The following is a 15,445-nucleotide window of genomic DNA, read 5'->3' as shown; positions in this document are numbered from 1 at the left end:
TATTATAATACTCGTTTTCATATTTTTATCGTTTGAAATAATACGGGTACGAGAATTATTTCAAACCATAAATATGAAAATGAGTATTATAATAGTTTTGTCGAAATCCCTATTCTAACATAGTGGCGATATGATTCAATCATTCATTTTTGTTTTTGAAGAAAAAAAGTTCAACCGTATATATCAATCCTATAGGCTGAATTGATATTTTTATTTAAAACATGTATTGAGAAAATTTTAGGTAATTAAACCACGTATTTGTTGTACTTTGAATCTTTTTTTAAAAATAAACATATTTTTCAATTTAAATTCTAAAATAACATATTTTTCAAAATAATTATCGAAATAATCACATTTCATTACGTATGCGCAAGTTGAACTGGGGCATCTAATTTCCAATGAACAGAGGCACCACTAGGTAGGACGCATGTATGCCTTGCAAAATTACAAATGTGCATAGGTGTCATTTTGTTAGGCGTATGCATGCCTTGAAGGCACATGTATTGGTGCATGCATACATTACATCATTGTATGCACCATTGCATGTGGCACATGCACTGCATGTTTTATTATATATTTTATATTTTATATTTTATATTTATAAATAATTAAATTAAAGAACTAAATGAAAATCAATGACCCGCACGATTGAAACGCTCATCTGTTCCACATCCAGGTGCGTTAATATCGCTTAGAGGTCTCCCACGATTTTCCTGGGATGTTTGAGGTCTCTGAGTGCTGACATGATGCAATGGTGTTGTGAAGGTCCGGTAGAAAGTCCAACGATATTTGATAAATTTGTCATCATTTCTCCCCAATAGCTGGATGGGTTGTCGCCAACGGCGCTTCCGTAATTGAGTTCGGCGTCCATGTTGTCGTAGTTGAGTCGTTTTAGTTGGATGGATTATGGACGACATGGTTTCCCGAATTTGGACATTGAATCGTTTTGGAAACAAAACAATGGTTCTTGTGGTGTACTAAAGTCAAACAATGGTTCCTGTGATTAGAATTCGAACTCTTGATCATGTTTATGTCAGTTGCAAAAGCAAAGGCAATATAGAAGTCGATCATGTATCGAAAGATAATGATTCAACTTATGAAAGTGGATTACTTAACGGTTGAGTTCAAGGCGCCACTAACAAGGCAATTTGATCTCAATTGAGAAACAATCAAAGATGCAGTGTCACATGACAAGACATAATGCTCTTGATTGAACCATTTTAACCACGCTCATAACATGTTTAGATTATGCACGCCATGAAAGTGGGTGTCGCACAAAATTATCTAAATTTCTAGAAAAATAAATTAGAGATTCTCGTAATTCAAACATAGATGATCATAAGGACGAGTCTAGATGGACGATCATAACCCCTAACACTGCTTTTAATTATTTGTTAATTTCTATTTCAGTTTGCACCAAATAAAACTCTTTTACAATCGTTTTAGATAAACAAAATTATGATAAAATTTGATAACAAAACATGTTTCTGTACGATAGATCTTTTTATTATTTGACATAACTTTGTATTTAAAATTCTCACACGTTCATGAATTAGAGCTAAGAAGATGATGCCCTCAACCTAGTATTATTATATTAACGTTGTTATTGAGTGATTATCTAATCTGATTGTATATAAATTTTTCTATATAGAAAATTCTGTTATGAGTTGGATCACAACTAATTCAATTTTGTGATCGGATTAAATTTTATTAAAAACTATATATTTTAAATAAATCGATTTGAATGGATTTTCTTAAGCGTCTAAAGGCTATGTGTTAAGTTTAATAAACTTTTAAAAAGTTTCTTTTTCCGCTTGTTTTATAAACTAATCCAACTTAAATAGACTATGTTATAAAATGTTGCAATAGAGGTTCAAGAACCTTAGGACAAGATATATAAAGATTTGGATCCCTCCATTATCCTTTTACACTTTCTATTTCATACAATTTCATTTTCTCAACTAAAAAGGTATTTTGGTTCTCAATCTGAAAATATAAATGTAGTAGAAAGGGATGGTTTTCCAGAGCAAGAAAAAGAAAAGAGAATGATAGTGTGTGAATGTGTAATTGGTAAGGTAGGGGTCCATAGAGAGATTGCACAGAGTCCAAAGAAAAAAAGTGAATGTGAGTGATAGAAGCTGAACCTAAAAAGAACAAAGGGTGGCGTGGTCTTAAAGTGAATAACTCAAACAGTGTACAATGTTGGGATTCAAGGGGACATTACCCTCTCTTAACCTTTTCATCACTTACACCAATCTATCTTCATTTTGTCTTCTCTAATTCTTACACACTCATCAATAGAATCACTAGTTTATTTTCTAGTACTAAAAACTTCACTAGTTTATTTGTCTACAGTTACATACAGTATTCATTATCTTAATTCATCATGGATTAGTTTCATAATTGGTCTACAGTAATAGAATGTTTACATTTTTCTTAGTTGAGCTTTTCAAAACACCGTCTCTACTTTTTCTGACACTTTTAACAAAATATTCTCTTCCATATTTCATTCTTATAAATAATAATTAAGTAATTATTTTTTTAATACTACTACGATACTATTTATTTAATTAAAAAGTACTATTCAATCAACTCCGTGAGAATCTCACTAGAGGAGGTCTAGTGAGAAGGTCCAGTGACCATCTATATCATTCAATTATTTTTGGGAATATATATATATATATATATATATATATATATATATATATATACTAGCTCTTAAATGCATTATGTAGCTTAACTGTATATATAACTTAAAAATTTAACCCTCTTTCAATTTGTAAATATTTGCATATTTGACCCTCTCGCATAGGTCTATAAAATATAATTTGTAATAATTTTTTCAAGTTTCAATATTTTTTAACATATATTAACCTTTAAAACATTTTGTTTTGATTCTAATATTAATTTAAATATTATCTTTTCACCAATATTTTGTATCCATTTATTTAAAACCTCTCTTTTGTTACTTTTCTTAGTCCATGTTCCATCTTGTGTGGAATCGTGTTTTTCATAACATTTAAGAACTGATCAAAATTAAAGATGATTATTATGGTTTGATTTTAATAATGTATTTTTGATAATGACAATCTGGATGACAATTTGATATCTTGTGAAAGTGTCAAGTGATAAAAAATGCATATACATGACAAATTCTATTCTAGGTTTTTCCATTGAATCATTCTCATGAATTAGGTTTTGATGATCTATATCCTCTGATGATAACTTTCGATTTGAAAATATCTCAAGTCTTATCTCCAAGAAGACTCAAACAAGTGCTTAATGATTGACTTATTTGGTAAAGGATTAAAGCTTAAAAGCGTGAAAGAGAGGAAATGTGAACATTTACTCAATCGCGTCTAAGTAGTCGGAGTTTTGTAAAAACATAAGGGCATTCTCGTAAAATAATGACTTTAAATCACACATAAGCACACGCGCACACAAACATTTTTTAAAGCCTCCATTATTAGAATAGGTTGGACAAGTTTTTTGAATTATTGAATCAATTGGGACATATTCCAAATCAATTCGATAAGTTCAAATTGTGTCCTTAATCGATTAGGAAAATGTCTTAATTATTGACAATGACTCTTTATCAAAAAAATTCAAAATGGGCATTTCTAATCGATTATTTGATTTGCACAATCGATTGACTTGATGATCCAATCGATAGGGACATTAATTTGACCCATAAATTTTTTTCTTTTTTCGTGTCGATCTCCAGCCTATAAATAAAGGTCTCTCCCTTCATATTTCAACATCTGAATTGTGAGTTCTCTATCTCACTCGTCACTCTTTCTATCTCTCTCTAAAAAATTTTTGTACTTTCTCTTACTATAATTTAGCCATTATGCTTCGAGAAAGTCTTAGTGTTTGGTGACAAATTTTGTATTATGGAAAGGGTAATGTTGTAAATTCACCTAGAAGTATTTCTCTTTTGGTTGAATAATTTTCCAATAAGGGAGTGTTTGTTTGTTTGTGTTCAAAACTAAACTCGTTAAAAGCTTTGTTTGAGAATTTAGTTTTTAAATTGTCGTTTCAGTTTGAGAGTTTAGCCTGTGTAAAAACTCCACTTGATTTGAGATTAATCTGGTGTAAAATCTCAACTCGGTTCATAAGCTCAGTTTGTGTAAAAGCTTCACATTGTTTCGAGATTAGTCTAATTTAAAATCTGAATTCGGTTCAAGGTCAGTTGGTGTAAAACTTCAATTTGGTTAAGAGGATATCCAATTAAAAGCTCCACTTTTGGTTTGAGATAAGTATGTAAACATTCTCAGTTTAGCTTGGGGATTAACTGCTTCAAGTTCGTGTTTGGAAGGAAGACTAATCGCTCTAATCCGTTGTTTACTGTTTGGTCTGAAGTGAACTTTAAACTTCATTTTCCTTTTGTAAGGGGGTTCGTAAGCTCAACCTACTAAAAGCTTATAAAGATGGTTGAATACTCTTAAGATCACGTCTTAAGGAGTGAAGTAGGTCACTACATTAGAGCGAACTTCTATAAATTCCAGCGTTTTCTCTTTTCCTTTAACTTTTTGTTTTTTGTATATTTTCTTTTTGTTAATTATTCGCTGCTATTATTCAAACAATTTCTTAAAATGTTTTTAAACTCTAATATTGAAAATATTTTTGTTTTAAACAACTATTTTTCAAACCCCCCATAATTCACTCACCCCTCTTGTGTGGAGTCACATATCTAAAATGTTATCCTGTCATTTTTGTTTCTTTTGACTGACGAAAATCTTTTTCTAAAATCTTGTGTTAGAAATATACAAAATTAGAATAAAATAAAAGCATTAAATGTAATTTTATATATTTAAGTAAGCCGTCTCATTCTTACAACTTAATACTTGACTATGGGATATTTTATATAAAATTTTGAATTCAACCTCAAATAAATATATTTTTTATTTCACGCCTATGTTTTATCAAATATGTGTTGATAAATGAATTCAATTGAAATATACTGTTAATATAAAATAATTTTACATAATCAGTTAATCATAAACGTTGGATATTAGAAATAATTTGATTTTTATTTTAACTATTTATAAAATAATGCAAACAAATAATAATAATAAATTGACAATATAAAACTTTTTATACTGATAATGCATAATAATTAATCTCTTAATAAATAGATCGATAACAAAATAAAAAATGTAGATTTAAGTAAAATAAAAAATGTAGATTTAAGTGTGTGAGTTTTGATATACGCATCAATATGTGTATGTTATTCATTAAATAATAATGTATCATTTTTAGAATAACAAGTAAAACAATATCCATTTATTCAAATTAATATAATATATTGATCATAAACAAAACAAACTCAACTAAAAGTAAAAAGGATAAAATCGCAAACAAAATTAGATCATCAAGATTAATAACATAAGATGAAAAATTACATACATACATGAGAATGTCTACAAATACGATCAATTGTAGTTTTTAAAATACTTATGTTTTTTGGTATGCAATGTTGAAGTAATAAAAAATTGAATACGCAATGAATCTAGATTAAAGATGAAACTATTAATGTGAAGCAAGTGAACACTGAAACGAAACGAGACGAGACATTGAAGAAGACAATTTTGCTCAGACACTTGGAATAATAGGAAAACACAAATAAAAACAATTTAAAAAATATATAAAAATAACTTACTTAAATGAAAAAATAAGGCAATCTAAGAGGAACGATTTAAAGTTAAAGTTGACACTAAATCACCCTTCTCTAATAAATAATGAAGAAGAAAAAATAAATGATTGGACTCATTTTTTTTAAGAGTGAGAATTGGACATATTATAAATATTTGTTACAAATTACACTTCCATCTTACTAATAATTATCCATTTAATACGTTACTTTAATATAAAAATTTAATGATATTGTACTGATAGTATAAAAAAGTTTTAATAATTTAAAATTTAATATTAAAACTTTATAATTATTTATATTATTAATATATAATTATTTGTAATATTATTAGTGTATCATCCGTTTTCTCTTAATATAATATTATAACTTTATTATAGTATATTAATTTCAATTATGGTAGTAATTTAAAATAGTACACATTTTTAAAAATAATATTTACATTATCAATTGTAGATTCAAATATATATTTTCTTTACAAATATTGCTATTTTTTGGTTTTATTTTCGGTACAAACTATGGATTTGGTCCTAACCAAGGGTGGACTGGCTCAAAGCAATAAGACCTATCATTAGCCTTGTTTTTTTATAAAGAATTTTACATTTGCACCCTCCAAATTGCTTCTACCACCCACATTATTAATGATTTTATCATTTGTAATTCATTCCAGTTTTATTCCAGTTTTATTTAGGTGTAGTTTGATTTTACATTTGAGTTTCATTTAGATTAGACTTGTGTATAAAATCTGTAACATAATTTTAAAAGTAGTAATTATTTTTCTGTTTTCATCTAAAAGTTAGTTAACATTCTTCTCTCTCTTTCATCTTCATAATCTCCATCTTCTTCATCTTCTGCACCAATAACTGGTACATAGAGCTCCGGTTCGGATTTACGGGAAACACCAAGGGAAACACGCGTGGTGAACGTGAGACGTTTTTGGTTGATTTCGTTTCTTGAATTCACGTTGAATTTACGATCGAAATCGTAACAGAATCACATTTCTTGATCCTGAGGGATTGGGAAACACGAGTGTTTGGTGAGATCTGAGTGAATTCCTGCACAAGATCAAAGATGAATGGTGGAAACGGTAGCTTGAGTACGAAGCTTCCATTATTTAATGGAAAGAACTGAAATTGATGGATGATTCAGATGCGTGTGTTGTTTAGCACTCAAGATGTTCTTGATCTCGTCAATGAAGGTTATGCATCAGTTGCAGTATATGCAACTGAAGCACAACTGAACATGTATAAAGAGTTGAGGAAGAAGGATCAGAAAGCTCTGTTCTACATCCATCAATGTGTGGATGTCAATGTGTTTGAGAAGTTTGTTGATTCGACAACGACGAAGGCTGCGTGGAACATACTTGTACGTTGCTTGGAGGTGATGAATCAGTGAAGAAGGTGAAGCTTCATTCTCTGTGTAATCAGTATGAGAATCTCAACATGAAGAACAATGAGAAGATACCATACTACATCTCTAGAGTGATTCTGATCACAAATGAGATGAAATCTTGTGAAGAGTCTCTTTCTGAACAAGTAATCATTGAGAATGTACTGAGATCACTTACTCCTCGGTTTGATTATATTGTTGTATCAATTAAAAAATTTAAGAATCTGAGCACCATGAGAATTGAAAAGTTGTAGAGTAGTCTAGAGGCACAAGAGTTGCATCTGACTGAGAGAAACTCTAAAAGAGAGGTAGAGCAAGCTCTAAAGAAGTCTTCTAGGAAGAAGAATCAGAAGCAGCCTTGGTCTGAGGCCAAGAAGAGACATGGTGGTGGTTATCAGAAGTCAGAAGTCTCTAATTCTGATGAGAAGAAACATCAGAAGGGAAATGAGAAGTTTGAGAAGAAGAAGATTCAATGTTATTCTTGTAAGAAGTTTGGTCACTTTGTTGCTGATTGTTGGCCAAACAAGGAAAAGAAATCAGAAGAAGGAAACATAGTCAAAGGAGAATCTGATGATGAACCTGTGCTATTGATGGCTTCTGAGTATGATGGTGGATATTTGAAAGACTAATGGTATATGGACACTGGCTGCTCAAATCACCTAGCTGGAAACAAATAATGGATGATTGATTTTGACTCTAGAAATAAGACAAAAATCAGATGTGTTGATGAAAAGTATCTAAATGCTGAAGGAATGGGAAATGTCAAGGTCAGAGTGAAGAATGGAAAAACTGTTATGATCAAGGATGTTTGGGATGTTCCTGGCATGAAAAGAAATTTGATGATGGTAGATCAGCTAATTGAGAAAGATTTCTCAGTTACTATGAAGGACAATTTCTTGAAGTTGTATGATTCTGATCATAAGTTAATTATGCAGTCTGAATAGGGAAGCAACATAACATTCAAGGTGAATGTGGAAATATCTGAAACTAAATGCCTTAGTGTAGATGGTGCTGAAGGTGATAGTGAGTTGTGGCACAAGAGATTGGGGCATCTAAATTTTTGAAGTTGGTACATGGCATTCCTAAGATTGTGAAGCCTAAAAAGTCATGTGACATATGTATGAAAGGAAAGCAGCTAAGACTTCCATTTGCATCAGAAATGGCTCCAAGAGAAAAACATGCTTTAGGAGTAGTGCATTCTGATGTGTGTGGACCATTTGAAGTACCTTCACTTGGAGGAAACAATTACTTTGTGTCATTTATGGATGAGTTCCCGATAATGACATGGGTAGCCCTCGTCAAGTTTAAGCATGAGGTGTTTGATGAGTTTCAAAAGTTCAGGGTGAAAGCTAAAACACAGAGTGGTCAGAAGATGAAAATTCTTAGAATTGATGGTGGATGGGAATACAACTCTACAGAGTTCAAGAGATATTGTGAGGAGAATGGAATTGAGCATGATGTCATTTCTCCATACACTCTTCAACATAATGGTCTTGTTAAAGTAAGAAACATAAGTTTGTTTGATATGACAAAGAGAATGCTGAAGGAGAAGAAGCTCCTTCACACCTTGTGGGGAGACGTTGTGGCTAATGCAACATATGTACGCAATAGGTGTACAACCAAGAAGCTGGAGGAAATTGTTCCTTTTGAATAGTGGGATGGAGATAAGAAAAGTGTGATCCATATGAAGGTGTTTGGTTCTTTTTATTATAAAAATGTCCCGGATGCTAAGAGAAGGAAGTTGGATGACAGAAGCAGGGTCATGTTGCTTGTAGGGTACCACAGTACAAGTGCTTATAAACTCTAATGTCCTGTCATTAACAAAGTTGAATTCAATAGAGATGTCATTGTGAAAGAATCAGAAGAGTGGGATTGGAACAAGTCTCAATCCAACTTTAGTGCAGTGCTAACACCTGAGTTAACTTCCAAAGACATTTCAGACTCAGAAGAAGAATCTACCTTTAAAGGAGATTATGAGTTTGAAGATGAGTCAGAGTCTGAAGGTGACTCTAATGGTGAAGAAGACTCTGAAGGTGAATCTAATTCTGATCCAGATTCTGATGATGATCCATATTCTGGTGGTAATTATGCCTCTGAAGGTAGTTTAACAACTGATATTGTTCCAGCATTTGAAGAAGATTTTGAACAAGTTCAGAAACCATAAAGAATCAGACAAATACCAAGGAGATTTGCAGAGTTTGACATGTTGCAAGATACTGAGATAAACTCTTAAGAGGGGGTCATTCAGTATGCCATGTTGGTAGACTCTAAACAAGTAAGTACAAAAGAAGCTCTCAAGAAGACAGTATGGTTGAAGGCCATGAAAGAAGAACTTGAGGATATAGAAAGAAACAAGACTTTAGAGTTGACTCAACTTCCAAAGAACAAGAAATCTATCACTGTCTGATGGGTTTACAAGGTGAAACAAAAGCCCAATGGATCAATTGGCAAACACAAAACAAGGTTAGTAGCTAGAGAATTTTTACATAAATCTGGACTAGATTACTCTGAGGTGTTTGCTCTTGTAGGTAGACATGAAACAATCAGACTGGTGATTGCTATAACTACTAACAAGAATTGGCCTATGATGCATTTAAATGTGAAATCTGCATTTCTAAATGGTCATTTACAAGAGGTATTTTGAGGGGACTCTGAAGTATGGAGTGTTGTTCCCTTCTGGTGTTAAAACTGAGTCAGAGTTGATGTACTATTCATACTCTGATTGGTGTGGAGACAGAGTTAACAAAAGAAGTACTTCTGGATATCTTTTCAAGTATCCGAGAGGTCTCATTGTTGGTGCTCCAAGAAATAACCCATGATTGCATTATCAACCTATGAAGTTGAGTACATTATAGGTGCTTTGACTACTTATCAGACTATTTGGATTTTGAACTTGCTGCAGGATATGAAGATCAAGGTGAGAAAGCCTATGAAGTTGATGATTAACAACAAATAAGCTATAAGCCTTGCGAAGAATCCAATGCTACATGGAAGAAGCAAGCACATTGATACGAAGTTTCATTTTCTGAGGAATCAAGCTCAGAATGGGGTGCTTGAAGTTGGGCACTGTAGCACTCAGAAGCAGTTGACAAATGTGCTAACCAAGGCAATCAAGACTGAACACTTTATCCAGCTGAGGGATGGGATTAGTGTTGTTAGTTTCGATTAGCTGAATATGAATCAAGGGATGGTGTTAGATTGTAATTCATTTTAGTTTCATTTAGGTGTAATTTGGTTTTGTATTTGAATTTCATTTAGATTAGACTTGTGTATAAAACCAAAGGTTGTAACAAAATTTCAAAAGCAATAGTCATTTTTCTATTTTCATCTAATAATATTCTCATAGTTAAAAAATACAACTTTCACTATTGACAATATCATTTTTTTAGTTTTTGAAAAACCTTAAATTTGTATCTATTGGAAAAAATCTCAAGTTCTGCATTGGTTAGAGATAGAGCCTTGAAATGGTTTATATCGAGTGTCACTTCTCACCTTAGAATCCGATTTTGTAAGGATGAGTTAGGTAAAACTCTAATATGGTATTAGAGTCCATTAATCAGACCTTAGACCGCCCACCGTTTAAAATCTACTTACCAAATCCAAAACGAGTGTTTGGCTTGAGGGGGTGTATTGGGAAAAATCCTAAGTTCCACATTGGTTAAAGATAAAGACTTAGAAGAGTTTATATAGAGTGACACCCCTCATCTTACAAGTCATTTTTTAAGGATGATTTAACCCAAACTCTAATACTACCTGTCATACCCCAATTTTGTCCGGGCATATTTAAATTTTCACAGAATTGATTTCATTTTTATTTTTGCATCATATGCATAACAAATCATACATTCCAAATTCATACCAAATTCCTTCATTTACAAAAATTTCATTCAACTGACAATTAGATTACATTCCGTTGTCGTTGTATAAAAAAGGTGCAAAATTTGGAAATTTTGATAAACGGTTGACTTTTGGTCAACGGTGGACCATAGCCAATCATGTGGCTAAAAAAAAACCATTCCTGGTCATTCTCATGTTCTTTTCCAAATCACCTTAAACCATACAATTTCATTATGTTGGACCTTGATCAATAAATCATTAGCCCACTGTTTTTTTTACACTACCATACATAAGACAATGTAAATCATGTTCATTCCAAAAGCCAATTTACATTACATCAACCATTGAAAACCATTACATAAACCCTGTCCATTCTCATTACAACCAAAAACCAACTCACATACAACATACACAATACAATGACCAAAGTACATAACCTAAGCATCATTACAACATATACAAAACTACACCGCAAATTCACCACAAGCAGTGAGTGTGAAACCACCATCAAGGCAGCTCTTGTCAAATCATAAATCTGCCGTAGAAACTGGTACTTTTTCCTGCGTGGCTGCTTACAGAATGCAGTAAAATCCTCCTGCATTTCGCTTTCCATTGCCAGCAGTGAGCATAACCTGTTGAGAAAAACCAAAACAATAGGATGCACCAAAATTAAGCAGTGACCTATCAGTGGAATGAACCAAAGGCATGGCGGTACCCCTGTCATGGAAGCCGTCATATCCATTTCATGGAATAAACAAATAAGCCGACATTATGCACCATGAACCAAACAACACGGGAAGGTTTGTTAAGCTACTTCACAGGCAAATGTCCAAAACCAAAAAGTAATTGTTACTATGACAAAATTTCATTCAAATGCTAACACAATAGCTAACAATATCACATGTTCATACAATACAGCATGTTCATACAAACACTTCAACATTTCAAAACCGCAAAGTGGCCAAGCAAATAGCAGAACGGTATAGTAAACCAGAACTGCTAACGGTAGTGTTCCCAGCAAAGCCGTAACATTGAGTTGGCTGCAAACGAAGACATCACAGTGACGCTGAATGGTAGCCAATGCAACTCGAAGATAAAGGAATTTGTGAATTGAATAAGAGTTTCAACGGTGTCCCCCACACGATTCCCTAAAGCTACAAAGCTGTGACCAAAACTGAAACAGAAACAACAGAAACATGAATCAGCAGCAAATCACGACATTTAAATTGATACATCATCATCTTCAGTATCATACCTGCTGCATATCAAAAGAGGAAATAAAGCAAAGCCGACATTTGAGCCATTTCCGGGTTTACAAATCATTCTCTAATCGCATTTCCAACATGTGTACAACCTGCGAGAAAAACAAGTTGTCAAAGCATTACCGACTCCCTCCTGATACTCAGCCAAAGCCATGAAAAGAAACTCAAGGCTGTTGGGATTCTTAAACAGGTCATGGAGATCACTCACTTATTAGAGGATCAAAAAACCTATTCAAGTTATTATTGAGGTCCTAAAGAAGATGAAATATAATTTGAATAAAGTCCATGAAGAAAGACTTAACGAGCCAAGGATCATATTAATCATACGTCTTCCTTAAATTGGTCTGCCGATCCCTGATGCAATCAACATTGCTGATAGTCAAAGCAGGCCGTACCAGCAGATGCGAAATAACCAGGACACAATGGAAATGATAACAAGAACTAGCAAGACAACCCTTCCGTTAAAGTCTCTGGTCTTGTTATCGAATGGTACCAAGGTCAGTGTCGAGGCTGCTAGAGGTACCGCATCATGGAAGGGTTGCCGTTAATGTTTAGGACTGGTTGATCGGATCACCTGACCAAGTGAAAATGCTAGAAAATGCACAACCTGCATAAAACCAACCCAACCAAAGTGTCATGAAAATGTCATTAAGTAGCCAATAAATATCACAAGTTAAATTGTTTATAAAGTCTCAATGGCAACATGAAGACCCTACATCAATGTGTGAATTCATGGCGATATCCTGCAGCACATCAGTGGTAACTTCTCCTCTTCGCATCAGTTAACCAAAACCTGTGAAAAACTCAGAGTTAAAGGACAGTAAAAACCGAGATTTTTACCACAAGCACGCAAGTATTCCCAGCAGTAAAATGGAGCTAATGCAGGACCACATTTTTTGGTGGATTTCACTACAGACAAAACAAAGAAATGACTCACATACCTTTGGCCCCCACGAAATCCAGCAAAACGGAATGATGTTGGATAGATATTGACAGCTAATGGTTTGAGGATCCGAGGAGAAGGCTCTATAAATAGAGGTTGAGAGTCATCTGGAGGAAAAACCCTATTGTCACTCTACAAAATTTATCCCAGACTTCACTCATAACTAAAGTCTGGGATAAATTATGTAGAGTGACAATAGGGTTTTTCCTCCAGATGACTCTCAACCTCTATTTATAGAGCCTTCTCCTCGGATCCTCGAACCATTAGCTGTCAATATCTATCCAACATCATTCCGTTTTGCTGGATTTCGTGGGGACCAAAGGTATGTGAGTCATTTCTTTGTTTTGTCTGTAGTGAAATCCACCAAAAAATGTGGTCCTGCATTAGCTCCATTTTACTGTTGGGAATACTTGCGTGCTTGTGGTAAAAATCTCGGTTTTTACTGTCCTTTAACTCTGAGTTTTTCACAGGTTTTGGTTAACTGATGCGAAGAGGAGAAGTTACCACTGATGTGCTGTAGGATATCGCCATGAATTCACACATTGATGTAGGGTCTTCATGTTGCCATTGAGACTTTATAAACAATTTAACTTGTGATATTTATTGGCTACTTAATGACATTTTCATGACACTTTGGTTGGGTTGGTTTTATGCAGGTTGTGCATTTTCTAGCATTTTCACTTGGTCAGGTGATCCGATCAACCAGTCCTAAACATTAACGGCAACCCTTCCATGATGCGGTACCTTTGGGCGATACCTCTAGCAGCCTCGACACTGACCTTGGTACCATTCGATAACAAGACCAGAGACTTTAACGGAAGGGTTGTCTTGCTAGTTCTTGTTATCATTTCCATTGTGTCCTGGTTATTTCGCATCTGCTGGTACGACCTGCTTTGACTATCAGTAATGTTGATTGCATCAGGGATCGGCAGACCAATTTAAGGAAGACGTATGATTAATATGATCCTTGGCTCGTTAAGTCTTTCTTCATGGACTTTATTCAAATTATATTTCATCTTCTTTAGGACCTCAATAATAACTTGAATAGGTTTTTTGATCCTCTAATAAGTGAGTGATCTCCATGACCTATTTAAGAATCCCAACAGCCTTGAGTTTCTTTTCATGGCTTTGGCTGAGTATCAGGAGGGAGTCGGTAATGCTTTGACAACTTGTTTTTCTCGCAGGTTGTACACATGTTGGAAATGCGATTAGAGAATGATTTGTAAACCCGGAAATGGCTCAAATGTCGGCTTTGCTTTATTTCCTCTTTTGATATGCAGCAGGTATGATACTGAAGATGATGATGTATCGATTTAAATGTCGTGATTTGCTGCTGATTCATGTTTCTGTTGTTTCTGTTTCAGTTTTGGTCACAGCTTTGTAGCTTTAGGGAATCGTGTGGGGGACACCGTTGAAACTCTTATTCAATTCACAAATGCCTTTATCTTCGAGTTGCATTGGCTACCATTCAGCGTCACTGTGATGTCTTCGTTTGCAGCCAACTCAATGTTGCGGCTTTGCTGGGAACACTACCGTTAGCAGTTCTGGTTTACTATACCGTTATGCTATTTGCTTGGCCACTTTGCGGTTTTGAAATGTTGAAGTGTTTGTATGAACATGCTGTATTGTATGAACATGTGATATTGTTAGCTATTGTGTTAGCATTTGAATGAAATTTTGTCATAGTAACAATTACTTTTTGGTTTTGGACATTTGCCTGTGAAGTAGCTTAACAAACCTTCCCGTGTTGTTTGGTTCATGGTGCATAATGTCGGCTTATTTGTTTATTCCATGAAATGGATATGACGGCTTCCATGACAGGGGTACCGCCATGCCTTTGGTTCATTCCACTGATAGGTCACTGCTTAATTTTGGTGCGTCCTACTGTTTTGGTTTTTCTCAACAGGTTATGCTCACTGCTGGCAATGGAAAGCGAAATGCAGGAGGATTTTACTGCATTCTGTTAGCAGCCACGCAGGAAAAAGTACCAGTTTCTACGGCAGATTTATGATTTGACAAGAGCTGCCTTGATGGTAGTTTCACACTCACTGCTTGTGGTGAATTTGCAGTGTAGTTTTGTATATGTTGTAATGATGCTTAGGTTATGTACTTTGGTCATTGTATTGTGTATGTTGTATGTGAGTTGGTTTTTGGTTGTAATGAGAATGGACAGGGTTTATGTAATGGTTTTCAATGGTTGATGTAATGTAAATTGGCTTTTGGAATGAACATGATTTACATTGTCTTATGTATGGTAGTGTAAAAAAAACAGTGGGCTAATGATTTATTGATCAAGGTCCAACATAATGAAATTGTATGGTTTAAGGTGATTTGGAAAAGAACATGAGAATGACCAGGAAT

Source organism: Lathyrus oleraceus, chromosome 6 (genome assembly GCF_024323335.1).
Source record: "Lathyrus oleraceus cultivar Zhongwan6 chromosome 6, CAAS_Psat_ZW6_1.0, whole genome shotgun sequence".
NCBI classification, from domain to species: Eukaryota; Viridiplantae; Streptophyta; class Magnoliopsida; order Fabales; family Fabaceae; genus Lathyrus; species Lathyrus oleraceus.
Note: the sequence above shows the minus strand (reverse complement) of the source record.